The sequence below is a fragment of the Hippocampus guttulatus genome, chromosome 16 (genome assembly GCF_054856545.1).
Source record: "Hippocampus guttulatus isolate MCC_2025c chromosome 16, RoL_Hgut_1.0, whole genome shotgun sequence".
Lineage (NCBI taxonomy): Eukaryota > Metazoa > Chordata > Actinopteri > Syngnathiformes > Syngnathidae > Hippocampus > Hippocampus guttulatus.
This window is the reverse complement of record NC_141276.1, coordinates 11,545,251-11,570,599: the sequence shown is the minus strand read 5'-3', so window position 1 is coordinate 11,570,599 and position 25,349 is coordinate 11,545,251. Positions and strand designations below refer to the sequence as shown.

General features: G+C 45.4%; 1 protein-coding gene across 1 annotated transcript in view; it reads right to left on the bottom strand.

The window, feature by feature from the left end:
- The window catches only part of rai1 (retinoic acid induced 1), a 62,638-nt gene extending 40,565 nt beyond the window's left edge, over positions 1 to 22,073 (bottom strand). Inside the window, exon 1 of the mRNA XM_086133559.1 lies at positions 21,957 to 22,073. The gene's annotated coding sequence lies outside the window, so the exon portion shown is untranslated. The remainder of the gene's footprint in view (positions 1 to 21,956) is intronic.
- Positions 22,074 to 25,349: the final 3,276 nt, after the last annotated feature.

The window sequence follows — 25,349 nt, the reverse complement described above, 5'->3', positions numbered from 1 at the left end:
TTCTTCCACACTAAAATCATCCGAGCGTGCTTTTATGGACATGACTGGCAACTTTTCCCAACATACCGAACGCTCCCACAAAGCTTGGAAGTGGAGAACAACAAAACAGATGCACTCGGAGGAGAAATAAGCCAAATCTCTGATTGGTGAATGCATTGATGATGAGATCCCCGCCCCCAAAGAAATCTCACTAAAAATCTCATCTCACTATAGCAACAAGGCACCAACGCAACACTGTTATTTCTTTGGCCTGAGTCACAAAAACCAAAAACTGATTTTCAGTTTGATGGCAATGAACTGACTTCGCAAGAAGCAACGAGCTGCGGTTTGGTAGACGGTGAAGGATTCTTCAAAAAAGAGGCCTCGAGCTATTTCTTGCTGGTGCCACATTTACTGTCACACTAAACCAAAAATAAAGACATTGACACATTGTGGCTTTAATATGCCCACGTAGCTCTGCCATAGGAAACTCTGCTATACAACACTAGTCACGAGACTAATAAAGGTTTTCTTATCTTATTAGTATATTCTTTATCCTCTGCAAAGACTGACTACTATTACTGTGGCTTCCTGAGGAGTGACTGTCATGCTCATTAGGCAAAGTGGGACCTGAAGATGAAGTCTGCCTTGTTTACGGGATTCCTGCAAGCGGCATCTTCACGAGAACGTTTGAAGCGCAAGGTGCGCCTCTCTCAAAGTGTCGATCCAAATTAGGACTGTTCGGCCTTGGCGGAGACGCTCTCCTCGTTAGTTTTAGACAAGAGCGAGGCAGCGGGAACGAGGGAGATGGATGGAGCAGTGAACTAGGGCGGCCCGGTATCGCGCCGCATGCGAGATGGCTATCTGCATGTCCTATGGGAGAAGCTTTGCTTGTTATTTTGAGGAGGGTGACTCTGGAGCTTACCCTTCAGCGGAAGAAAACAGGGACACACACACACACAAATGAAGCTTGGCGCATATAGCCTATTCGCTAATACGCAGCTATTGCTGCGTGTCCATGGAAACGTGCAGAGAGCGAGCGGCCGCAAAAAAAAAGCGCTCCGACACTTTCAGCGACACGTGAGAGGCCTCAACGGTTGCGTGGGGGAAACACGGATGAGCCTGTGCGCGTGTGTGCATGTGTGTGTGTGTGTGTGTGTGTGTGTGTGTGTGTGTGTGTGTGTGTGAGACTTGTGACATTTGACATACTAGAGCGCCTGCAGTGGCTGCTCGCTAAGCGCGGGGGCAGCTCTGCGCCAACGTGGCGGCATGCTCGTCGCATCGCATCACGTCACGTCATAAGTCATCTTATCACATCACATTTCCTGCTATGCGTCTCGATGCCAAACACCCCCTCCTACCCCCATAATTCCTCCGCCGCCGCGTTTTTTTGTTTGCACACTCCCATTGTTCCTTTGTGTTTGGGCCTTCTTCGCGTCCTCGCTAATGCTTCTGTTTGTCCTGCTCTCCTCCTGCATTGTTCTTTATCGGCGCTGTCTCTCCCCGGATGCTCATTTCCTTTCTGTCTCTCATACGCCACCTCCTCTGTCACGTCGCTCCCTCTTTCGCTTCTAATTTCCTCCCCTTTTTGCTGCCCCTCTTCTTGTTTCCAGTCGGGCTGTGCATGAATAAGGTGGTGGTGATTAGAGCTGAGATTTGGGAGGCACTGGAAAAGCCATCAGCGAATCGAAATTTCCGGACGGATTCTTTGAAGATCATGCTACGTATCAAACATGGTGATGCAGCTGTTATGCTGCACGCAAATTGAATAAGTTGCCAACAGAAGTGATGTAAGCCCCAAGTATTTTTGTTCTTTTGGGGTTTTGTTTGTAGTGTTGTGCTTTTGGTTGTGCGCAGCGCATGGAGTTGCCTTGCGTATGACATGTGCCAAACAAATAAGGCTGCCTTGCATTGCCCTTGCCTACTTTGTTTATGCTGACACACTGATATGAGCTCCAACTGCTGCCATGTCACACTTACTAAAAAAAAAAAAAGTCACGATTTTCAGCCTGTTTAAGGCTGACGCCATTTTGACTGACTGCACAAAGCTTTTGCGCAGTCGGCTAATTGCTAGCAATAAAAGAGGCGGATTTTCCCCACTACAAAGTGTTTATGGAATCAGAAGACACAAATATGAGCAAAGCTAGGGACTTGTTTTTTTTCCTTCACCTTTCCCGACCTGTTGGTCATTGCTTTTTGTGGGTTGCAACTGTTGAGTGCATTTTATTGCTCTGTATTTAGACAATAACTGTGATTCTATTACACTACATTCCAAAACCACCTTTGGCCACATTACGGCATGAGACCCTGGCTACACTAAGCCATTTAACATCCGCCGGCGTACTTTGCGGTTCAGCAGTGAAGTGAGCGTGAGGCTAAAGCGCTACATCGATGCACATTGGCCATTTGAAGCAAATTTGATTTTTAAAGAGAAACTATTTGATTCCATTCGTTATATTCACCGAGAATCGCGAGCCGTGACTTGAGCGCTAATTATCAATTGGTGCCCAGGTCACACTGAGCCGATGACATCACCGCTGTCACATCACCCCTGGAGGCTCCAATGGAAGTAAGCTGGGCTTTATTTCGGTTTGTTTACAAAGAAAGCAGTCGAAAGCATCACTTTATGAGCTCTGCTGTTTTGATGCATGAAGTCATCCGAAAACACACGCGCGCACACGAACGCACGCACACATCTGCTCAGCAAGACGGCCCGCCACCACGCAAACGCTCGCTCCCTCGGCCAACTGATAAACAAGAGTGCTCGCATCTCCCGGGAAGTAACCATGGCAACCATCTCGCCCTCTCTCTGTCATGCTCTCACGCTGGCTGGCTGGCCGGCTCTCTGACGGAGCCGCAGCCTGGCAGTCCTGGAGGCAAGACAATAGCAGGCTTCAAGGCCAATGTCACTTCTTCCCGCAGCCCCTCCCCTCCTCTCTCTCTCCATCACTACCCCCCCCCCCCCACCTCTCCTGCTATTGGTAAACAAGGAAAAAGTGAGCGAGCGAGAGAAGCTTCCTGTGTTGATAAACTGTAATGTCATATCTCGGGCGGCAACCATGCAGAGCGGCGTCGGCGAATTAGAATAGAATGAAAGGAGATTTTGCTCACACACACACACATACACACATATAGCTATGCATGCACACATTTCCTTCTCTTCCTCTTTGTATAATGTGGCCAATTGCCGTCTTTGCTTTGTAGGGCGCGAGAGGAAAAGGGGATTTCATGCAGACTAACCGAGCCTCTAATCCCCTGTTTCATGCCGCTCTCGCTCGCTTCTGTTTGGAGATATGGTTCTGCATCTTTGCTTCTCTCTCTCTCCCTCTCTCGCACTGTTTATTTGGCTGCAATGACGGATAATTGTAGATCGCAATCGAGAAGCGACTAACTAACACACCCACACACCCCAGACCCCCAAAAGTTAAAGTAACTACGGTGACAAAGATCCCCTTCGCAAGCGCAGAGATTAGGGCATGACGCCATTTTAATTGCTCGGGCTGCTTATTTAACGCAAAACAGAAAGCGGCGGGCTTTTATTCAAAGGAGACATCTCGTCTTGGTGGGGAGATGTTCGCGTGAGGATTGAGCTGACTGCTGATTGGTTGACTGAGAATTGTTAACTCTGTGTTAGTCTCACATTTGTGCTTTGTCCTTTTATTTTTAGCGCATTTGGAGGTAGAAGGAATTATGATTTGAATAAGACAAAGTAGTCCAAGGTCAATTAGAACGCGACAGAAACGGACGAGTGAAAAAAAAAAGAAAAACAAAATCGGTTGGTGCGTCACAACTCTCGTCACAATTGCAACTCTCTATCCAGGTCGGAGGCTCCACATCTAATCTGCGGCATCACTGAACCCCAATAATAAAAATAATAAAAGGATTGCCACAACAGAGGAGAGAGAGATTTTGAAAGGCTGTTGGCAATGATCGATCACCGGATTCACTGACTGCACCCGTGCATTTCGGTGACAGAGGCTCTCTGCGCTTTGCTTTCTAGCCGCAGGTACGTTGAAATTATAAATTGAGTTAAATTTGACTCTAAATTGCGCAGAGTTGTGAATATAAAGGCTTGATTGTCTTTTTGCCCTGCCCCCTGAATGGCTGGCGACCAGTTCAGGGTGTATTTCACCTCTTGCCCAGAGTCAGCTGGGACAGACTCCAGACTCCGGCGTATTTTTTACTTCCTGAGGGAGAGGCATTTATTTCTTCAAGTGGACAATACGGCGTCTAATTGAGGGCAGAGGCCTCTATTTTGAGAATTTACGGGAGGCCTGAGCTCAAGCAAGGCGCCGTGTGATAAATGTGAGATGGCGTCAAGCTGCTCAATGGTGAGAGAGTCCTTTGCTTTGTCACTGTCTGTCTGTGGGTCTCTCTCTCTCCTTTTTTAATACCTGTTCTGAATGACTGCAGAAGCTTCAGCCAATCATTCTGTCTTGACCGAGAGAGGGAAGGAACGAGGGGTGGGGGAACTGTCAGCTGCTTGGGCTAAGCGTCTAATAGCTTGCCATGCTGAAGTGACATTTCAAGTATACGGATGCATTAATCCTGAGAAGGAAAAGAGGGAGGAGTGTGTGGCAGAGAGAGAGAGAGAGAGAGAGAGAGAGAGAGAGAGGGAGAGAGAGAGAGAGAGAGAGGGATTGGCTATGCAGCATGAAGACTGTGGAGTCGGCAGAGCTTATCAATGCATCTGTCGAGCCATCCTGCTTCGGAACACACCTCCCTCTCAAGAAGAAATATCATCGGGGAGGAGCGCCTGAGTGAGCATCTCGCTGTACGACGTAAAGGCGGAATACAAGGACAAGAGTCAAGGTTGCAGCATGACCGAGAATTTATGTGGAGTTTTTTTTGCGTCGTTCCAGGCCACGTTTGATGAAAGCACTGGCCACCGGTGCTCCAACTTCCGGAAGAGCAATCAGTCGAGGTTAACTTGGTGTCCTCGAATGTACATGAACCTGCGACTGCAGGATACCAGACAAAACTGGTATCTACAAGACATGCAGTGGGATTACAAAATATTGTAAAATGAAGTTATTTGATCTCTTTCCTCTAGAGCAGGGGTGCCCAAACTTTTTGGATCGAAGATCTACTTTTCGATCAACTAACCTCCCGGGATCTACCCTTACCGGCACGCGCGCGCACACACACACGCACGCACGCACACACACGCGCACGCACGCACGCCATGATAAGAAACAGCCTGAAACTGAGGCACGCGACGCACTTTTGCAGCCTGTTAACTATCGTAGCTCACACGTACCGTTTTAAAGTGCTTCCCTGGGCCCTCCTAGATTCCTATTCTTTGCCCGTGCCCTCGGTGAATTGTACACGAAGCAAACTCTGAATGAGAATAATGACGATAAAAGGTAGAGCGCAACAGTTCTGATCACAAGCTGCAATTGCAGACTGCTGAGAGCTAACAACTTCCGGTGACGTAATCACGCGCCACCATAAATTCAAGATTAACCTGCTTTATTTAATTTTTTAAATATTTTTGGGGTGAAAATGAGACTGATAAGATGATTAGGGTGCAGCGTACATTAACACAAAAAATATATTACTAACATGTACAAAGACACACAAATGGTTGTTTGTTTTTTTTTCTCCTCGACACTCCTCGGATCTACTTGGGACCTGTCTTCGATCTACCGGTAGATCAGGATCGACGTAATGGGCACCCCTGCTCTAGAGCAACCGTGCCCAAAGTCGAACCTGTTTGCCATCGGTTTTGTTGTACTCTAAATAATTGACACAGCCTGCATCATTTTCCCCGAAATACACTTCTTCTACGGCGTAAAAGTTTGACTGGCAAAACTTTTCAGTGGGAAAAGTGACAACTGACATCTAAGACTTATACTACTATTACAGCTACTACCTGATTGATATGTAGAAAAATTGTAACATTATTATAATTTTCTTTTGGTTGCGCCGTTGAGGGCGTGAACACAGCTGACTTACTTCCCGGTCAAAGGAAGCGGCTCCTCTTATTCCCTTTGAAGTCAAAGCAGGAGAGTTGAGAGTCTACATGGCGGAACAAGAAATGGTCTTTATATTATCAGCAAACTCCTTGAACCAAAATCTGTGCTTTTTTAAAAAATGAAGACGTGTATCAATAATAGGCAATAGTGCCGAGCGTATCTTAATTTAGATTCTGGACTGTTTTGTCCCCCTGAAGCATTGCAAAAAATAAAAATGTGATGTGGAGTCTTGTTGGCTCCTTGTGACAATATGCAGAAATGACGTGATTGTCACAGAAAGCAGCCAGGCCCTTCGCCAAAACTCATTTTGGCATGCCAGTGTTTGTGTGATAAAGCAACTGGTGCTCATGCTCTCGAATAAATCATCACTGTCTGTGGGACGAAGAGCACACACACACACACACACACACACACACACACACACACACACACATACACACACACAGACTTTGGTAAAAGGTCCAGCCCATGCATGGTATCACGATTAGCCAGACAGACAGACAAGAACTCTTGAGATTTCAAATTGAAGGTCACGATTACGGAGGAGCTTTCGCGTCAAACTGAAAAGAAAATACTACAACAATAATGTCAGACAATTATGGGACTAAAGTTGAAATCTATTGACAAAATGCTTCATGGGAATTCAGTCTTCACTAGGAGGGGGTGGAGGTGGGGGCGGGGTCACAATTTTACAATTTCACGAGATTGAAGTTTCAATGTTGGAAGAGAAAAATCAATAAAAGTGGCAGGAAAAGTCATCTTATATGACTCGTCCCCCCCCACCCCCCCAGAGAATAAAATCATTTCTCTTGTATATTTTATTGCATTATTTATCATGCTTATTTTTACATTTCCCTTCCGTAACTTTATGCCTTTAAATTTGAATATTTTATTTTATTTACAAATGGCCCTTATATGTTATATTTTATTTATATTTTATATATTTAAAAATGTTCCCCTCATTATCATCAAAAATTAGCTCGCTCCAAGCCCAATAACCGGACAGGGTTACTTGATCTGTAATAAATGAACAATGGCTTCTTTGGAATTTATTGATGACTCGGTGTCGTTCTTGATAACACTCCAATAAGTTGCGAGCGTTTTAGTTTTCATGCAAACTTTGCGAGTGTTGACAGAGCAGAGTGGCTGCACGTTCGCCGGCGTGTGTGTGTTGAAGCGATAAGCACCTGGGCCTGGAGGCGGCCTTCTAATTTGCCTCCCACGTCCTTGCTCAAATCGCTACACTGTCATCTGCCTGCCACCCATACGCGCTGATATGCGCTAACACAAGGGTGCCCAATCTTTTCCAACCAAATATCTACTTTTCGATCGACCCGTTACCGCACACGCGCGCATACGCACGCACGTAACACACGGATGCCCTGATGAGCAATAGCCATAAAGGCCCCTGAGATAAATGAAACGAAAAGTAGACACAAAGTTTATGAGTTGGCGAAGAACAAATTACTGCCGACCTTAGTAGAGACGTGACACGGAGGCATTGGACGCACTGTTGCAGCGTGTTAACGATCGTAGCTCAGTTTTAAAAGGCTTCTCCCGTCGTGCTATTGTTTATGGTGGGGATGGCGCCCCCTGGCTTCTGAACTCTTTAACCCATTGGCCATACAAGTTGAACTTGCACTCTGACTTTTTTTTCTCTTTTTATTTTGCTTCAAACAAAGCCCTCATAATCTTATCACGTTGGGCATTTTCCCTGTAAAGAGAAAAAATAAAACTGTCATGTAAATTTCGCCCATTCTAAATTATTCCATTGTTATTTCTGCTCTCGAAATCACGCCCTGATAACAGCAACTGTTAAGTATCAATCAATACCTCTACGACATCTTTGGTGAAATGGATGCTACTTCATCTATCATTTTTCTTATGCCTTTACATAACTACATGTTAGAGGTATGAAAATAAATCTGTTTTCAGAAAAATTCACCTGGTTTTCCACGGCACAACAATGAGGCACACTAAAATGGCCATGCCAGCCCAAAGCCCAGGTCCACATTCTGGTTGTCACTTCAGAGTTACAAAAAATAAATTACAAAAAAATCTCCCCCCTTTTCCCTCCACCACCATTTAGCTCTTGTTACACATTCACTTGTGGTCAACAACCAGGCACTCTAAAGCAGCTAGCTGAAGCCCTAATTCACATACAGTCTATGAAGCAGACTTTCATTAAAGATTTGCGCTCATGGCCAACAACAAAGTGTTCTAAAGCGGCCGCACCGGCCGACTATCGAAATGGAAAATGCATTTTTGGCATGTAGGCATCGCTTGCTAGCTAACTATTGCAACATGATTAACGTATTTAAAATCCAATCTCTGAATTCACTTCATAAAGTCTATGATGGGTTGCTTCACCTGTTTAGAAACCTCCTGACGGTCAGAATGCTTCTGCAGCCCCAAAAACTTGCAGACTGACACCTCGGAAAACACATGCGCACACACGCGTGCACACACATGGTGTGACATCCTCCTGACCTAAAAACATCCCCGATGTAACATCCGGCGAGAGAGGGGTGACGTTAATGTTGATGACCCACAGTGGTGGGGAGGCAGGATGTGTGTGCGTGTGTGCGAGCGGCAAAGAGGGAAGAAAACACGCAGAAGAGCGGATGAATTCTGCATGCGCTTGTGTTCTTGTGTGCGTTTGCGTGCGTGCATGGTGGCAGAGTGCTGTTCTCCTGTCACTGTGATTAGACGGCTGCATAAACATGGACGGAGGGGGGAGGGAGGAGGGAGAGGTGGGGGTGTGTGATGAGGGAGTCTTTAAAGGCAGTGGACACGTAGTGTATTTTCTCCCCCTCCACACACACACACACACACACACACACACACACACACACACACACACACACACACACACAGCCAAGGGCACTGTGAGGTCATTTCAGTCCTTGCGTCCAGCAGTCAGTTTTACACTCATGCGCACGCACACACACACACACACACTAATGTGTGTGTGTGTGTGTGTGTGAAGAGAGAGCAAGTGAGCACGCCCTCTCTATGTGTGTATGTTTGATGAAAGGTTTCCATGGCAACAGCGACACCGGAACTGCAACCCCCCCCCCCACCCACCGCCCTTGATGATGTCCTCATTTGCATATTCAAGTGCAACAGCATCCAGTTGAATTCCAGGCTTACATTGAATGGCTCAATCAATAGAGCGGCTGGCAGTTTGGCTGGCGGAGGGGGCTTTGGCTGCGTAATGGATGGAAGGAAGTGGAGCGGGGGACGGGGGGCTGTCAGGAGGGGGTGTAGCAAAGAGGAATGCAGGTGATGTAATGGGAATGATGTCATGTGTTATGGTGTTTTATTTTTTGTTGACCTCCACCTTAATTTTGCTGTTACCAGCCTGTCAATCACAAGGTAGGCCCACCCACTTCCATCAGTCAAGCTCGTGAGTGAGACTTTCAAGATTTTTTTTTAACAGAGGTAAAAACAAAAACAGCGGTAAATCATACCTCATTACTGCTTCAGTCGATTTTCTCAGGAATCTACTCTTTATATTTTCCGAAAACTGTTTAAATGCTTAAATCTCAATTTAAGACTGATTTCTACACTCTGGTTTGGCTTAACAACACCTTGTATCCAACTAGTGTCTCACCCTGCATTATCCTCTTCTCTTCTCTTTTTTCTCTCTCTCTCTGCTCAGCATGACATCAGCTCAACCGGAGATGTGACGTTACGGTACTGTTACTTGTGAAATATTACACAGCTCAGCACTTTGACTTACATATGTTCCATCCTGAGTCTTAATGCTCACAAAGTTCGTCTTTCTGTGACTCCGAGAGCGAAAAAGAAGTCAACAAATTCCAGAGCATTCCCTACTTGGACTACAGTAGCAAATGAGATGCTTTCATGATTTAATGCCTAAATCTCAATTTAATGCTGATTTCTACACTCACATTTGATTTCTCACCCTGCCCAACCCCTGACATCCGAATTTTGGCCTGTTTTAATGCCACTTCTCTTCTTCTATCTTCTTCTCAGGACAAATGCTACGGAAGTTAATACGAGGGATGTTTTTTTACCGACGACAACAACAAAGTAGCCGAGGCCCCCTTCATGATTCGCATGCTCTCTCCCCTCCTCAATGCCAGCGACGGCAAAAAGAAAAAACACATCAACATGCCACCGGGAAGAGGAACCGATCCCGCTTTTATAATGAGTGACTATGCGCAAGGTGTGTGTGTGTTACAGCACAAATTACTTTTGCATAATGAGAGGAAGCTGCAAAAGGCATACAGTTCAGGAGGAGGAGGATGTCTGCATCAAGACAGAGGAGAGGCCCAGGTTGCTGACTCGGCTTTCTGCTGTTTTGGGATTAACGGCATGTTGCGATACAAAATGCTGTGCGCGTGCGCGTGCAATGCCCACGAGAGTGCTCCGGATTGTCGCCGTTTGGCGCAGTGGCGTGACAGAACGGCGAACCCGAAACTGTTTTGCTGTGACAATGAAGGCCCAGTGGTCACAGGAGGGACGTGAAGGGAGGGAAGGAGAGAGGGAGGGAGGGAGTTTGCCGGAGAAATCGGTGATGGGGAAAATGGATGGAAGGCGGAAGAGGAGGCAAGGGGGGTCACTAATGGCCCGAAGACACAGCTGGCTGCAGACACCCAAGGACGGACAGACAGACAGAATGCGTGTACGTGCGTACGTGCGTGCGTGTGAAGATAAAAATAGGGAGTGCGAGAGTGGCGTCTCGTCATTGCGACTGACGAGGGCGGGCAGGAAGGTTGTTTTGTTGTCATGCCTTTCTCGCCGCGCGCACACAGAGACAGACGGACGAACACAAACGCGCAGACACGGCTGGCTGGCGCGGCGGTGAATTATCCATGCGACAACAGCGCCTCCTCACATTAATGAACATCACCGGGGGGTGCAGGGGGGTGGAGAGGGGGGGGGCGACAAAGGAGAAGCTGGAGGCAAATTATATTTGCCTCATATGATTGCCTTCACTTTTTGCTGTCTGCATTTGAATCGTGACGCTCAAGATATGTATTAGAGGTAAACCTCTAGGTCCATTTTCAGCAGGACGGCAATGGTTGAAGTGCTACGAATTCAGCGACGACAGTGGCACCTTTTACAATGGCAGCGCTATAGTTTGTGCTATGTATGATTCATTTATTGCATGATTATGTCATGTATTTGCATTCTTTTGTTGTGAAGGAAATGCGATAAGAGAAATAGCTCGCCTCTTTTCTACTCTCTAAAAATACAAAGTTATGAGAGTAAGCAGTTTTCATGACACCAATGCAACAGACACTGTGCTGCGACTTGGCCACCTGGGGGCGCTATAATACAGACATGGAGAAACAAATCAAGAAGAGTTTCATAAGTGACTTGTTAACCCGCTTTCATCCATCCATCCATTTTCTAATCCACTTAATGCTCACGAGGGTCGCGGGACTAGCGGGAGCCTATCCCAGCTGTCTTCGGGTAGTAAGCGGGGGACACCCTGAACTGGTCGCCAGCCAATCGGATGGTACACATAAATGAACAACCGTTCTCGCTCTCAATCACACCTATTGACAATTTAGAGTGTTCCATTAACCTGCCATGCGTGTTTTTTGGAATGTGGGAGGAAACCGGATTATCCGGAGGAAACCCATGCGGGCACGGGGAGAACATGTCGGCGCCGGAATCGAACCCTGCACAGCTGCACTGTGATGCCGACGTGTCGCCCAACCTGCCTTCATATTAGTCATTTTTATAGCAGATAAAAAAATATATATTCTTGTAAAGATCGTTACGACGTTTTTGCAACATGTGGTCAAAGTTTCGTAAAGCAAAACACCGCCATATTTATGGAAATCCTGAGCCTGACTATGGCATTTTGCTTCGTGGCAAGGAGAAATTAAATGTCTCTAATGCTTAAAGGACTTGTTTTGCACCTTTTCTAAATAGAAATGCATTTTTATTCGGTTTGATTTGAGGTAATAAAGATGTCTTTTTACTGAGACGATGTTATCATTTTATTGGAATCGAGTGCATATGCTGTGAGAATAAACTCATCACTTGATAAAAACAATATCAGAAAAACTGCATTTTCTCTGAACATTTTATACTCTGCTGTGTGGCCCTAATATTGTCTCTTATGTTGTTGTTTTCTCATGCTTTATATACTTTGATTTGTACATTGTTATTGATTATATGTAATTCCATTCTTGATGTGTTTGTCCCGCCCCCCCTCCAAAATTTTTTTAAAAGAATAGTATGTCATTATGCTGCCCATGCTGCACCCTGACTACATTACCCACAAGCCTTAGCCTCCTTGCACCATTAGCGCCTCAGCTGTTAACCTTGACGATGACATCATGCGTGTTGAATACTGGAACAGTGGCTGATGGTGTGTGCGTGCGTGTGCGAGGATGTCAGCATTTGAATGAGACAAGAATTTGCCATCATGTGTCATCCTCCAGGCGAGCCAGAGGGGCGGAGAAAGGGGGAGCACAAAAAATAAAAATAAAAATGAACAGAGCCACTAATGAAGTGCAAAAAAAGAGGGTGAAGAGGGTGGTGGTGGTGGTGGGGGGGGGTTGTCGGATGCGGAAAAGGGGGAGACGAACAGATGTGGGATGAAGATGGGCTAGTGGGGGGAAGGCGGAAGAAAGAAATGGAGGAGAGGAGCCGGGCGAGAGGCGGTACGGGCTGGATGTTGACAGCGTGGTGGAGGATGGAGAGATGATGACGGGGCGAGACCGGAGGAAGAGGAGGATGAAAGGCGCAAAGTGGAGAAGGGTGTGCAGATGAAGAGGGAAGCAAAAGAATGAAAGAAGGAATGAAGAAAAGAAAGAAGCGCATGCATCTCATTTGGGCCTGCTTGCATCTTTCCATAATTAGCAAACGAATGAAATCCCAACGTAACCATGTTCTCAATGAACTCGCTTGCTCATTTGATGGTGACGGTTGAAAGATTGACATCAAACGAACGCAAACAGCTATACAGCGTCATAAAGTTTTGATGTAAATGTCATGTAAGCTCAGACAGACGTGCATGACTTGGCCTCCAGGGGTCATTACAATACAGTCAACCAAGAAGAGTTTCACTACTAGTTGACTGAGTAATCTGCAGGCATGTTTGTCAGTTTTCACAGAGGATAAAGAGTATATGTCTGTGAGTGATGTTATAATAATAATAATAATACATTTTATTTATAAGCGCCTTTCAAGACACCCAAGGACACTTTACAATAACAAAAAACACAAAATATCTACATGTGTTGCTGCACTGATGCTATTTGTTAGCCTGCCTGTGGCATTTCCCATAATGTGTCAGCATTAAGCTAGCGAACCTAACAGCAAAGTTATGTGGTTGTTTTAACTAGCATGTAGCATGATTTGACAGTCATCTAACTTGGAGTGCCACATGGAGAAAATAATATAGAAATCAAATCCTTATAAATCAACAAAATTGGTCTAAAATTGGATTTTATTGTGTTACTAAATAACAAACATCATCATAAACAAATGAGATCCACTCGAAAGAAAGAATATATTTTAAAAAATACAATAGGTAAACAAAATTATCCGAAATATTGTAAAATAAATTGTTGTTTAGTAAAATGACACAGTCATATATTTTCTAAACAATATAAACCCATGTAAGTCTCTCATGGTCTCATTCAAATCTGAACATTATGATCTTTTGAGAGTGTTTTTAGCTTAGCGTGTGAGTCGTGTGTATGCTCATGTGTGTGTGTGTGTGTGTGTGTGTGTGGGACGATGAGTGTCAGCGCACATAAATAAATGTGGCCACAGAGATAGCCCAGGGTTTGTTGACTGCTCCGATGTTTAAAGTGAGCCGAGGCTGCGCTCGACAAAGCTGGTGACTCATGCTCTTACACAAGCTAACATGCTAACAGCCACAGTGGGTCAACACCAATGTGTACGCGTTTTCCTCCTGAGCAGATCAAGTCCTACACCCCACTCGTGAAAAAACAACAACAAAAAAACACTTAGGTAGCAATGAATTGGTGGCCATTCAGAGTCACGTGTCATACAGATGCTTGATCAAATGCGATCCTGACTTGGTTCACCTCACAGAAACCAACAGTACCACAGAAATGCGCAAAAATAAGAGCACACGACTATGCGGGGTAAATCTCATCTGGAGCAGATCAGCATCAGCATTTCCCCAATATCCTGACAAAAACCCATACTCCCAAAAAGATGCAGATTATGAAAACACGACAGATGCGTTCCGTGAGTCCAACACAACTCTAACAAGTTATACTCTGATTAACCAATCAGAGGACAGAAGAATGCTGATGTCATGGGGCAGTTCTGGCTCTGTGAGGATAAATGCAAAATGTAATTTGTTAAAGTAGCAATCCCATTACTAATTTACATTCTGACATTAACCCTGTGCAGATTAGATTGACACAGCAACACGGAATTTGGCTTGTCAATGGAAGTCAGTTGATTTGTTCAGTCCTGATGTAGATAAGTCAGCTGTTCTAACAAACCTATGACGGCTCTGAACATTTCACTAAATGATGTCATAATGACGTACAGTGGTGACTTGAGATATGAGATTCTTGTATCTCAAATCTTCTTCCCGCATTGAATTGAATGGAAAACGGTTCATCTGTTGTAGTTTCCCTTGAAACGCAACAAAAATATTTGGAGTGTGTTTTTCAAAAGAAAAAGTAGCACTCTGTACTAATGTACCTTATAAAAAATACAGTAATTCAAATTCAATAGAATGTAAAGATTTTTTTTTGGGCCACAATTTTTGTTTTAATTCAATGGACATTGATTTACTCCTGATGTGTGCTCCTCAGCCACCAAACAACAGTGGATCCAAGAGATGGTCCTCAGTAAGTTGCACTAATATTAGCAGGTAAAGAACACACATCAGCGTGTCTCATTATTTTGTCTGTCTACAAGTTGCTCCACTGGTGGCGAATAAAAAAAAAAATCTGTTTTCAAAGGTATACAACACCTCAAGAATGATGCTATGCTTTAGCCTTTCTTTGGTGTTTCCCATTATGTGTTACCATTAAGCTAGCAGACTTGAAGGCAAAGCTACGTGCCAAACTTCTGATTGTTGAGAAATTTGTTGACTTGCATTGAAGTCAAAGTTTGCTCGCAGGTCAAAGCAAAAAAATAAAAAATAAAAATAGTTTACAACATTTATCGCTCAAAAACTCAGAAGTGTGGTCATTTGTATCTCAAGGCAACACTACAGCTACATGACAATTTCTGCAATGTGACGTCATTGCACTGCTTTTAGTCAAAGTATTTAGAAGACATGATGATTTCGGAGTCGAACGCGAGGTTCAAAAGATCCCAGTTTTCTGGAAGGCAGCATTAGCCAGCTAAGCCAAGGCCAAGCCTCGCATTTTCTTTGCAAGCCAGCCATTATCCAGGTGTGCGACGTGATGTTTGACTCGCAGAGATCTCATTACTGATGTGCCCGGCTTTACAGAACCTCGTCAGCCGCCCTCCAGCCATCCATCTTGTCCTCCATCTCTCCCTTCTGAAGCCCCGTCTATCTATTTGGTATGCATTGCCGCGTAGCTCTCGGCTGCAGGTGAGACCCGATGATTATGCATGAGTCCCCTCCGAGTGGATGTGTGTGTGTACGTGCACGCTAGCCGTCATGGATTAGTGAACATACATGGGTGAACGGTACGTATGCATGGAAAATCAAGATTGTGCGTTCAGGGGGAGTTGGGGGAACTTGACTTGGAATACACAAGCTGCAACAAACAAGGGAGGAATCGTAATGTGTAAACACACATGTAGTGAGAGTCTTTTCTCCTATCACGCCCCGAAATCTGCACCTTCTCCATTGTCTGTCTACATGTTTAGCTGCCGTTTGTATCCATTGCTTAAAGGGTTACACCTACTAGAACATTGATGCTAGTTTTGTTAGCCCGTCAATGGTGTTGCCCATTATGTGTTAGCATAAAGCTAGTGGACATTCAAAGTGATGTGGTCATTTTAAACACACCGTTGCAATTCTCGGTGTTCTATAGTCATGTTCAACTAGGGGGTGGTTACTATTAAGTCCACGTAACTCATCTGCAAAGACTCATTTCACTGCAGCTTAATGAGGAGTGACCATCTCCATGTATATCGCTATTAAGCTGGAGCAGCACAATGTGCATTCAACTGAAGGAAAAAAAAAACGTGGCATAATGTCGTTCACTTCTTTACAACCAATGTAGTCCTGTATGTGAGGGACATTACTTAAAAGGCAGTCAGCAGACTGCAGGACAATAAAATGACACCAGATCCAGCAACTATGGAGTTGCCTGACCATTGAGGGTTCTGCGAGTGAATCCTGAATCCTGAAATAAAATGGGAGCAGACGCTCTAAAGTTGAGTTTAAAAAAATAATAAAAACGCCTGCGGCTACTGTTTGTGTTGCTGCGCAGTGCAGAAAAAGTTTTGTTTCTGCTGTGAACGCTTATGCTCACCGCCCCCCCCACCAACCCAGAAAGATGAAAGCTCAGACTGGCCTCGCAGCTCTATAATTGACAATATCAACTTGGAATTGGATTAAGAAATTAAGCTTTTTCCTTTCCCTGAGCCTCAGGTGAGCATTTCCCGCGTGCTTGCGCGCGCGTTCCCATCCCACCCACACGAGAAGCTCAGTGGGCCGATAGACATCAGAGAGGTCATTAGCGTCCCACCCCTGTCCGTGCCTTCTTCCCCCACCCCTCCGCCTTGTTTTCCAGGCCCGAGAAGTGTAGCAATTAGTCGCATGGCGACAGCAACCTGCGTGAGGCTGGCGCACCTTAGCGCGCCAGATCGCCAGCCAACATGGAGTCCGCCTCCAACGTCTTGCTTGTTTGTGTTTTTGCCTCCTGCGCTGCAAAAGGCTTTGGTTAATTCAGCACAGCTCAGCGTGTGATGCGTGGCTCACTTTGTACTCTGTGTGTGTGTGTGTGTGTGTGTGTGTGTGTGTGTAGAGGGAGACAAGCTAAGATAGGTCAGCCCACAAAACAAAAATAAACCAAAAGAGAGAAAAGCACACATATGAAACTCAAGGCCCAGGGGTCGGATCCAGCTCGCCACGTTTTTTTTTCTTTTTTTATGGACCACCAAAGACAAGTGTGTCTAACGTTGCTATCTGGAATTTTTTTTTTTTTAATCTTTTGCATCTGGAGAGAAATTAAAATTCATTAGAGGGATGATTCTCAAATTACAGATTTAATTTTTAAGTTCTATATATTTGCAAGAAATCTTTAGAAACTGTTGGTTTCTGTCACAAAAAAATTTGTAAGAAAATGCTGAGGAACATTTATATGTTTTGTAATTTCCCCATTGCGGGACAAATAAAGGATATCTTATCTTATCTTATCTTATATAATGCGGGCAGCGAGGAAAAAAACCCGGGGAAAAAATCCAACCTGAAAAAAATATTTTAGAAAATTAAAAAAAGAAAAAAAAATCTGCAGATATGTGATTCAACTGGTTCTGAACCGCGAATACGTAGGAGTTGACTGTAGACTTTAGGTTGCAATACCACCTATCACCACTAAATGGCCATAATGTCTTGCGCTTAGATTTGGGTCTTATACTGCCTGAAACTACAACGTTAATAGGCCTAATATATTTTGTTGTAGTTGATTTGGGTTATGCAAGAGAAACATAGTAGCTAAATAACGTTAAAATTTATAATAAATAAAAGAAATATAATAATATAAAATAAATAAAATAAATTTTAAAAAATGCAAATTTTCCCAGTGTGGGACAAATAAAGGTTTTCTTATCTTATCTTAAAAATTCTGAATGAGTTGGTTTTGTTAATGTTATGTTGGTTATGTTGCTGGTACTTGTTTAAGTAGGTTTTTTTTTTTTTTTTTTTAGCTGGTGCTAAAAAATTGAGAACCACAGAGTTATCTGTTAGTCCTGTCGTCATTCTGCTATGTTACCTACACACGCCTGATTTTTCTTATCAAACGTCTCACTTAACTGGCTAAATTCTTTTTGACCTTGTCTGGCATCCACAGAGCAGAAGACAATTGTTCCCAACCATCCTCGTTACCAGAACTATTGTTCAAGCCCGTCAGTTCCTCGGCGTGCCCACAGAGGCAGAAGTTGGCATCTGGCCTGCGCCCACTTTCACATCCCACGAAAAAACGCAGCCCTTCACTCACTTGCCTTGGCTGGCTGGCTGGCTGTGCGGCACGGTTGCTATGGAAGCTAATTCGCAGGCGTCGAGCTTACTTTGCGTCCATTGCGCGGAGGCAGTCAAGCAAAACGCGCGCACGCTTCCACACGGGCGGGCGGACGGTTGCACGCGTGGACTGCAAGCATGCAGCCTAGCAACAGCACCGCTGAATATGGGATGGCGCTAATGTGCTTCAAAAGGAAGCGCGACGTTTGGCACAACTCGGGGAATTGGAGGGGGGAGGGGTCTGCTACTTTCTCTCAAGGTCACTTTGCATTCAAGTGACCCAGTGGACTGGTATTTGATCACCACAGTACAACATTTGAAGCTTTTCTCTCCCCAAGACGGATGGGAAAGTCAAGTGTCAAGGTTACGGCAAGAAATCTACTCAGTGATGAGAATTTTACTTGAGGTGCTGTTTTATGGGACATGCGTTTGTATGACGTAAGCACAGCAAGGCTTGGCTTGTCACACAGGCTATTTATTGTCGTCGTGTTCTCTAGTTCTGTCGGCTTCTTCTTGTGATCTCCTCGTGTGACCCAGTGTGTTGCGTAACTTCAGCAGGTGTTACAAGACACAGGCGGCCGGCGAGTAAGTTGGTGGGCATAAAACCTTCGCTTTTTTTTCCTCTCTTCTTTTCAAGTGCTGCAATTGTGCCCTGATTAGAAGGCGGTGGAAAGAAGATGCTCATGCACAGGCATGCACACTACCACGTTGAATTTCATGAAATGCCACTTCTGATTTTAACAGCTCTAATTCTCTTTCTTGGTTTCATCTTCACTCGCCCAAATAGTAAACATGGACTTTTCTTGCTCAACACGTTAAGTTGATGTCAAGTCAAAATTTGGTGTACTAAATGCAATTTAATCATTAAAAAAAGTAAATTAATATCATGAAAAGGAACATTAAAAAGTGTAAAATTACATTTTGAAGTGTGTAAAATGATGGACATAACAAATAAGTAACCCGTTCAAAATCATGCCGAGGCATCAACTACCCAATAAAATAAAGACACATTTAAAATTTGAGTCCATGTCTGAACTCTGGAACAACCACTCGCTGTAATACAGTTGATGGTATTTAAAAAAAAAAGTATGATCAAGTCTTGAATGTCAAAGCATCATTCCCCATTGAAGTGAATGTAAATGCCATTTATCCGTTCCAGCCTGCTGGCAAAGTACACCGACAGTGTTTGCAATGTGTTTTTTGATGCAGAAACTAGCACATTATATTCCCGTACTCTTTGGAGAAACATCTGGCATGTTCGATATGTGCGGTGGCAGGGACACCATTCGAGCAAGCCCACCCACCAATATTCCAATCCTCCACATTAGCTAAAAAATAAAAAGCATCACATTCTGCAGTATGTTTGCCAAAGCCTGCAGTCATATTTTGACATGAATTGAAAACAGTTTTGGCCTTCAAAAGAAGCCGTGGTTGAAAACAGACTCGTAGCTGAATGCTCGTCTAACTCAGTGCAAACAAAGCTCGTTCTGTGTCGTGAAGGTACATTCCTCAGCATCATCTTGTTCATTACGCCCTAATGAGACACGTTTGATGAGAAACTCTTCATTAAGCCGAGATGGTCCTAAACACCGCTGGATGCCACTTTTGTGTTGTTGTTGAATTTTTTCGGTCTATTAGCAGCGGCCTTGCTGTAATCCCCTGCAAGCTTTTCAAGGAAGGATAAGCAAAAGAGTGAGGGGGGGGGGACGAAAGGCAGTCCACTCCAGTTCAAAATGAAACGATTAAGTGGACTTGATGTTATCCCCACAAAATGACGACTACCTGGAAGGCGCTGGAATTACATGGACGATATTAATTTCGCCTCGGCCACTTTATGGCATCCTGCCAGCCAGCGCTAAGCGCCACCAATCAAACAAGCCGCACGCTGGAAGCCGCATACAGATGAGCTTCCCCTTCCATCCTTCCTTCTTCCTTCATCACTTTCTGTCAACGCTTCCCTGCACCCCCACCCCGTCTCAACCCCTCCTCACTCTCTCTCCTCACCCTAACAAAACACCAGCAAAGGATTTTGTAAATTGTTTTTAAAAAAAGTATGATGATTTCTTACTTTCGGTCTTGTATTTTTGGGCAGTATGTTCCATTTTGCATATAATATAGCACAGGTGTCAAAGTCAAGGCCCGGGGGCCAGATCTGGCCCGCCACATCATTTTATGCGGCCCGCGAAATCAAATCAAGCATGTCAAGTTCCATGATGCTTGCTAAAGACTGAACCAAAATTTCAAATTGTCATATGTAATCCACAATAACAGTCATTATTCTTGACTTCAGATTTTAAAACTCGTTATTCATTCATTTGTTGTGCGCTGTATCTGTTATATGTGGAGGGGATTAAACATTTATGTGGTTTCCCAAAATTCATAATGGCCCTCCAAGGGAAACAGTAACTAAAATGTGGCCCGCGACAAAAATGAGTTTGACACCCCAGTAATATAGTATGTTCCATTTAGATTGCCGTACTCCGACTTCTACAAACTCGGGGTGATCGCTTAAAAAAAAAAAAAAAAAAAAAGGGCAAGTTGACCCCAAATTGAGATCAATCACGTGGCAACCGAAAAAAACAAGATGGATGACGACGGCCCTTTGGTAATTATTCGGCTCCTCTCCTTTCTGTGACGGAAAGGTGAAGAAAGTTAAACAAGGGAAGCGCGGCCAGCAAATGCCAATTTCAGGTGCCCTTTACTGATCATTACACACGCACACAGACACGCGCACACGCACACACCTGGGAAAAACCTGTCTAATGTGCTGAAAACTTCACAGCATTTTTTTCGCCGCCCCTCCCCCCCCCTCGCAGCGCACGAAATTGCAAAGATGTGAGTGAAATCATCAAGTGGTGAAAAAGCGCAGCGTTCACTTCAACCTGCTGCCCTCCTTCAAGCATTTCCATGTTCATCATGCCTCCTTTCATTGTGTTGCATCATGCGGGGAAACCACTTTTCCACACAAGGGGGACCAAGTGAAAAAAACTTCTGAGAGAATCTTCACACACACGCGCACAAAAGAGAAAGGAAGAGTTGAGTCAGCACTAAATCCGCCGGCGTCGAAAAACATCGGCAGCACAAGTGCGGTGGGGATCATTGACGGCAAAATAGGCCCACGCGTTCACACGCACGCGTGTCGTTTGTCATTGCGGTGCGCGCGTGTGTCTCATCTCCCATTCATACATTCTTCTCCCCTTCGCCTGTTCTCCCTCAGCTTCAGTCACACACTCAATCAAGTCGCACCCCCTTTTGCTCCCAATGTCACCATCTCGAAACACGCGCGCGCGCAACTCGCTCGGTGAACACGTCCCCATTTCTAACGCGCGCACGCGCGCACGCACAACTCCCTCCCTGGATGTCCTCGGGGTGAGCGAGGCTGACGGTAAGCATCCGTTCAAGTCAGCGGTGACACTGCAGTCTTCACTTTAATGGCACGGCTGAAGCCGCGCGCGCGCGCACACGCGTAATATAGGACCAGCGTGTCTACAAAACTCCTAAAAAAATGCAGTTGACTGACAAAAAAAAAAAAGATGCTCTTCCAGAGCTGCGTTCACTCAAACAGATTCATCTTCCTTGCGGTCAGATGAGCGTGTTTGCATTTATGTGCGCGTGTCCTCATGCAAGAGGCAAAGTCAACAGCGCGCCCTGATAATGTTCTATTTTGGCACGGGGGGGGGGGGGGGGGGCAGCATGCAGCTCAAAGGCAAAAGTTGAAAGAAGGAGTCAAGGCGGCCGTGACGCGCACACGTACGAGATTCCTTCCAACTGTGTGGCGCGCACGGGAGGGAACCTGACGACGACGACGACGACGTCGAGGGGGCGGCGGGCGCGCGCGTGTGTGTGTCTGATACCTGTGAGCGGTGAGCCGTCCTCGCCGGTGCTTGCTTCCGTGTCCGCTCGTCCTCTGGCGAGGCTGCGATGAGCTGAGCCGAGCGTCAAGCGGCGGAGGCTCCCTTCGCCTTCCACTGACGAGGCTGCAAATGGCAACAGCGGCGCTCACTCGCCAAGGCTGCTTCACTCGCCAGCCGCGCGCGCTCTCTCTCTCTCTCTCTCCCTCCTTCCCTGTCTCTCTCTCTCCCACTCTCCCCCCCCCTCCCTTTCTCGCCGTCCCTTCGCTCTACACTCCTCTCTCTCTCTCTCTCTCTCTCTCTCTCTCTCTCTCTCACTCTCTCTCTCTCACTCTTGCACGCAGGGCGAGGGGGTGGGGCAAACAGAGGGGGGAGTTGGGGGAACAACGTGTGGCGGTAGGAGAGAGTGACGGGGACTCAGGGGGATAAGAAAGCAATTAGAAGACAGCTTCTCTTCCTTCCAGTTGGGAATGTATAATGGAATTAGCTCGGAGGAGGTATGGGGAGTGAGAGTGGAGGGAGGTTGCGGAGGGCGAGGTATGGGGAAGGGAGCGGGGGGGGGGGGCAATGTAGGTGTTCAGGGAGGAGGAAGCGGCCCAGGGGGAGGGCGGGGAGCCTTTCGGACAGTCGCCATGCACAAACGTGCGTGTGTGTGTGTGTGTGTGTGTGTGAGAGGTGAGAGAGGGGAACGAGAGGGTGGGGGTGAGGGAGAGAGTGAGCTGACCAATCATTTTGATTTGAAATCAACTTCATCAGCCATTTTTTCCTCAACCTCTGTAATGACCAACCTTCAAAAGCGTAAATGAATCCGCTACAGCGTTACAAAAGTCAACTGTCCTGCTATGACGCAACACACTAAGCCATCCTGGTGACACCAAAGATGACCAAGACTCAGCCCAAGTTACCTGCCGCTTTGGAATAACAAAACTCAATCACTAATCCAGATTTGATCCGATATTTTTGGAGTGAGAAAGAGAGCAAGACCACCTGCACGCCAAAGCTCTCCCCCCCCCCCCCCCCCCATCACACTTTTCTTCATCACTCTCACCCAAGCTTGAATGGGCGATGAAGCCAGCATGTGGACATTGGCGTCGGTAATTTGAAGGTTGCGTCTTTGCGCATTCAAGTCGACGCGGAGCTTTCAACATGTCACGTTCAGTGTGCGTGTGTTTTTCAATTCATGTGTGTGAATTCCAGTTGGAAACAACAAGTTCCACTTGCAAGTCAGATATAGCATCGCATGCCTGCTTTGTGGGCGTGTTCAAGTGGAAAAGTTCAACCTGCTATTTTTATTGTTCACCTTTTGGATCGGTTACCTCTGCATCCTTTCAGTGGCGTTGTGTGGGAGTGGGTTGGGTTTGGTGGGGGGGGCCTAAAGGGGTGCAACTGAAGTGTGTGTGTGAGGGGTGGGGGTGGATCATCCCAGGTTAAAAAATGTTTTGCGGGCATGGCGGGTGTGCAAAAGGCCAACCAAAGATAAGAACGGTGGTTTAAGTGGCAAAAGTATATACTTGTAAAAAAAAGATGTGCCGTAGATTAGTAAAACAGCTGAACTTTATTCGGGCTGAAGCCAAAGCACTTAACATGAATCTGAATGTGATTTGTTTGAACCCAGCCATGACCTAGTTATAAGCGGGTGTGCACACTTGTGCAACCACATTCTCTCAGTTGTTGATAAAGATGTTCTTTTTTTAAAATCACTTGCATTGCACAGGTTATAGGTCACGACATTAATGGTGGGGAAAACGGCTTGAAATCTTAGGTTCCTTTTTTTTATATCACAAAAGCCGAGCATTTGAAGAGGGCCGTGTAGACTTTTTCTATCCACTGTATGGGCAATTAACTGAAGAAGCATAGGTTAGTGATGTGGAAGAAAGCTCGAGTGCATGCAGTTAAAAAAAAAAAAAAAGAGAGACAAGTAAATGTGATGCAAAGCAGCACTGGGCGTGCAACACCTAAAGTGGCATTTAAAGGTATTAAAAAAAAACAAAACAACTCACTCCAGTTGGACTGGTGGAGCTGTCAGAGGTCGGCAAGGTAGAGGGTGCGAGCACTTGAAATGCTAGGCCAATACAGGCATGCTGTTTGTAATTTGAAAGCTTGCATTGATGTGGGAATTGTGTGGCTTTTTGTTTACTTGCGGATTGGCCGCCATTGCGTGTCTCAATTCTCATGTGTGTGCTTTCAAACACGTTTACTCATTTATGCTGTTTAAATAAATAAGTCAATAAGGACTGGAGGGGCCGACTGTGTGTGTGTGTGTGTGTGTGTGTGTGTGCATTTTAGGCACAAGAGAAAGACTGTGGGTGGAGTATGTCTAGTTCAGGTGTCTCCATACTTTTTCTCAAAATGCAAAAACAAAACAAAGGATGACATGATGTATAAAATGCTATTTAAAAAAAAATCAAAAATCCGAGAATAACACCCCTCCAAAGGGCCTTGCAGTTGCATTGAGATGCCACAAGATGGAGGTAAAGCACCTCAAGCAGACCAGAAAGAAGCAGCACTATGGATCCAATCATGAACCCACATTGCATAAATGCCTTCGTTCAATTAGTCACCCCAAACAAACCACGATAAGGCTCATGGCATATGAGCTATAAACACACGCAAGCAGTAACTGATGTGACATCATCACACGTGCACATTACACAAACGGATTGAAGTCAGTGCGCCCATCTCGTATCATTTACCTGCAAACATGAATGCAATGACATCATTCAACAGATGGAAAAGAATTTGCATTCCTCACGCATTCATTGTCTGCTCCTTCTGGTGTCTACGTTTTGGCTACCGGGGGGAACGGAAGGGGATCCTTTGTTGTTGTTGCATACTGAAGACTCCTTCAGTTCTTGCTTGTTTCTGGGGGGTTTCTCCTTTCAGTCTCCTCTTTAGGAGGTGAAAGGCATGCTCGATTGAGTTAAGCTCGGGTAATTGACTTGGCAAGTCTATGACCATCCACCTCACCTCTTGCTGAAGTTCTTTGCTGTATTGGCAGTCTGTTTTGGGTCAATGTCTTGTTGCAAGAAGCTTCTCCCAATTAGTTTTTCTGTCAGACAAAATGGCTTTGTAGCCTTCAGAATTCATTCTGCTGCTGTCATCATGTGTTACAAGGGATAAAGAATGTGCGCCTGTACTGTCTGTCTACATGTGCTGCTGCACCGTACGGTACCTTCACTTTCAGTTTCACTTTTGACTGAGGTGCATTCAGGGACCTGCAACAAAACAAGAGGAGATCACAAATGTTGACACCATCCCACCAGGTGGTGCCAAAGTTCTACTTTGATTGCTTCGCCACTGAGCCCAAAGCAACGAATAAAACACGATACGTCGCCGCAGAAATGCGCTCAGGGCTTCACTCTGGGTTGATCAAAAAAAGAAAAACAACAACAAAAA